We start from the raw sequence: 4,088 nt of genomic DNA, 5'->3' as shown, positions 1-4,088 counted from the left end.
ATGTCTTTCAGGCTCTTGTTTGCAGTGTTTTTGATAACTTGGTACTTACTGCCATCTAGTGACAATAAAAGTGTCATGTAACACCTCAAATATTCAATATTGTATATACAGCAGCAAATGTAACAACATTGTACTTTAATGGTAAACAAATTTTAATATTTTGGTTATTTTGAGAATCAAGACTTTACTAAAAAAAAAATATATATATATTTTCTTTCAATTCCAGTGCTATACTCTTCTTGTAAGGTCTTCAAAGACAGAAGTTTCCTGTTCTTTGTGCCACCATTTTCTACAAAGCAAAATGAAAAAGCTGAATATTTCAGTTAATATTTACTTTATCCAGATTACAATGAAAAGAAAATTGTTAATAAATTGTAAAACAGAATTCCAGGGGAAAAGAACTGGGTGGGGTGGGGGGTGTCTGTTGGTAACACTACTTCTACATCTTCAGTTATTTTAGTTATCTTGCGACTTTGGGGTACAGAATGTAGTGGAAGTGCAGTAAACAAACACATCATGTTCCTGTCACATCCATAGTGTGTTTGCAACTGTAAATGCATAATTAGAATAACTGACTGTTCTAGAAAAATGCCACTTGACAAAACCTGGAAATATAATGCTACAAGGCAAGAGTACTAACTTTTTAGCTTCTGTAATACGCTAGTCAGTTGTTGCCGGGAACAAATCTCTTCTCTTAAAGTGCATTTTTTGCGGTAACGCACTGCATGGAGTGGGATGCCACACAAAGTTATACCACTCCTCAGCCTCTGCACTGTGAACGTCGCAAAGCTGGTGCATTGCAGTGCAGCAAAGCTGGGTTACATTGCGGCCATTACACCGCATCGCAACGTACCACTGTGAATGTAGCCAAAACAAAGCCTCTTTATATCTTTACCTATGGAAACAGGATTAGTACTGAAAATACTTTTAGGCAGGGTTCACTCTCATTAAAAATTGCACGTGGATTGCGATTTTGTAAATGTAATGGTCAGTGGAAAATCGCATTGCAGGTAAAAATTGTAAAACTAAGTCTACATTTTCAAGCGTGAAAAAAACATTTTGCAGCATACATTTGCACACCACATGGGAATTCTTGTTGACTAGTTACACTGAAAAAAAATTCTAAAAATACATGTGAATGTACATAGTGTCTGAAAAAAATCTCACGTATGGTAAAACGTGTATTTTTCACATGGACAGTAGAGAGTAGCTTTTTATTGTAAGAAATAGCGCCCTAGAGAGATCACTTGGTAAAAATCTTAGTGCAATCATTTGGTGATAACAACCTCAAAAAATTATTCCCAAAAATAAAAACAGAAGAGGGTGGTATGCAACCAGTCATACAATCTCAGTTCAGAGAAGTCATCCAAAGGTCCTTTTACACTTAATGCATTGGTATGTGTTAGTATGCGTCACGTTTTTATCCTCCATAGCAGTGCATTGTGAAAAAGCTTTCAGTTAAAACGCATATAGTGGGAACTGAGCCATCTGAAAACATGGGCATTACTTTGAAAATCAGTTGTCCTTTCAGTTATAACTGAGAGCAACTGATTAAGTGTAAAAGGACCCTCAACTGTTATAACACTGTAAAATGAACTTTTCTTTACCATGCACACCTGCGAGGATGAAACTATGTATGCTTTTGGACTTGCACTAACGAAAATGTTGCATTTTTAGTTTAGCAAAGCATATGGATTATGTTTATTACTGTACTTAGAGTTCAGTTTTAAAGCTGATGGCATTCTCCCCCCGCCCCCCCCCCCCCCATCTGGCATGGAGCCCTTGTAGAGAGTACTGCATCATCACACCATGTCTTGCTTACTTCTATTTGAGAAGGGAGTGATCTGTCCAATCACTAACAACCCACATCTGATATTTCCTGTGGTTCAGGCAGACACAGCACACAGAGGAGAGGGGAGCTGTGGGATGCAGGGCTGGGGGCAGTGATGGCTTACCACACAACCTACCTCCAACTAAATGTGTCAAAAAGAACAGGGGAAAGCCAGAATCCGTCCTTGTATGGAAAACAGCAGCATGTTCCACTTTGAAGGAGTCCCCAAAGTTGAGGACTCTCAAAATTAAACAGTATGATATGTATGGGGGTGTATTAAGTCTGGGGGGGCGGGGGGGTTGGATCAGTTAAAGCACAGATGGACTTGATAGTGAAAGCATACCTGTATCTCAGTTAGGTACTTCCCGTTCGGTGTCTTCCTCCAATGAATCAGCTCCATATTCAGGCGGTATATGAGTTATCATTGTTGGAGGTCTGTAGCATTAATGAGAAATTCATTTTTGATATTAAACTTTCTATCCTAATAAATATCCTATATATGGAGAATTCTTAATTAAATGTATATTCAAAAGGGAACCTGATGTCTTTCTAAGACAGGAGCCAGGTTTATATATTAGTTATGTTACTTATGCTGGTTATCTCAAACAACATGAGGCTCACATTAAGGTTTACTATGTTCCCAATGCATCGGTGAGAGATTCAGACTGCCAGACCTCTCTTCCGATCGCAGGCCAAGGCCATTTTTCTACTCCTTAACCATCCTACTCTGTTGTGCACTGCATAATCTCCTTTCTGCCCCACCCCCCTTATAGCAATAGAATGTGTAGCTAGCCTGCAGGCTAGTGGCATGTCTATACAACCAAAACTCAGGCCTGAAAGACCACCTTCTGCAGCTCTAGCAAGCTGGGTTCGATGACTACAGTGGGTTGCAAAAGTATTCGGGCCCCCTTGAAGTTTTCCACATTTTGTCATATTACTGCCACAAACATGAATCAATTTTATTGGAATTCCATGTGAAAGACCAATACAAAGTGGTGTACACGTGAGAAGTGGAACGAAAATTATACATGATTCCAAACATTTAAAAAAAAAAATAACTGCAAAGTGGGGTGTGCGTAATTATTCAGTTAATACTTTGTAGAACCACCTTCTGCTGCAATTACAGCTGCCAGTCTTTTAGGGTATGTCTCTACCAGCTTTGCACATCTAGAGACTGAAATCCTTGCCCATTCTTCTTTGCAAAACAGCTCCAGCTCAGTCAGATTAGATGGACAGCTTTTGTGAACGGCAGTTTTCAGATCTTGCCACAGATTCTGGATTTGATTTAGATCTGGACTTTGACTGGGCCATTCTAACACATGGATATGTTTTGATTTAATCCATTCCGTTGTTGCCCTGCCTTTATGTTTAGGGTCTGTGTCCTGCTGGAAGGTGAACATCCTCCCCAGTCTCCCATCAACTCTGACCAGCTTCCCTGTCCCTGCTGAAGAGAAGCACCCCCAGAGCATGATGCTGCCACCACCATATCTGACAGTGGGGTTGGTGTGTTCAGAGTGATGTGCACTGTTAGTTTTCTGCCACACATAGCGTTTTGCATTTTGGCCAAAAAGTTCCATTTTGGTCTCATCTGACCAGAGCACCTTCTTCCACATGTTTGCTGTGTCCCCCACATGGCTTGTGGCAAACTGCAAACAGGACTTCTTATGCTTTTCTGTTAACAATGGCTTTCTTCTTGCCACTCTTCCATAAAGGCCAACTTTGTGCAGTGCACGACTAATAGTTGTCCTATGGACAGATTCCCCCACCTGAGCTGTAGATCTCTGCAGCTCGTCCAGAGTCGCCATGGGCCTCTTGACTGCATTTCTGATCAGCGCTCTCATTGTTCGACCTGTGAGTTTAGGTGGATGGCCTTGTCTTGGTAGGTTTACAGTTGTGCCATACACCTTCCATTTCTGAATGATCGCTTGAACAGTGCTCCGTGGGTTGTTCAAGGCTTTGGAAATCTTTTTGTAGCTTAAGCCTGCTTTACATTTATCAATAACTTTATCCCTGACCTGTCTGGTGTGTTCTTTGGACTTCATGGTGTTGTTGCTCCCAATATTCTCTTAGACAACCTCTGAGGCCGTCACAGAGCAGCTGTATTTGTACCGACATTAGATTACACACAGGTGCACTCTATTTAGTAATTAGCACTCAGGGTAAGAGATTAGACAAAGGAGGACTTGCTTTATCAAGACGTGTGAAGGAGGGAGTTCTAGATCAACCAATCAGACTGCAGGCTGGAACCCTCTAGAGG

Source organism: Hyperolius riggenbachi, chromosome 9, assembly GCF_040937935.1.
Source record: "Hyperolius riggenbachi isolate aHypRig1 chromosome 9, aHypRig1.pri, whole genome shotgun sequence".
Taxonomy (NCBI): domain Eukaryota; kingdom Metazoa; phylum Chordata; class Amphibia; order Anura; family Hyperoliidae; genus Hyperolius; species Hyperolius riggenbachi.
The sequence above is the reverse complement of the archived record's forward strand: the minus strand, read 5'-3'. Positions refer to the sequence as shown.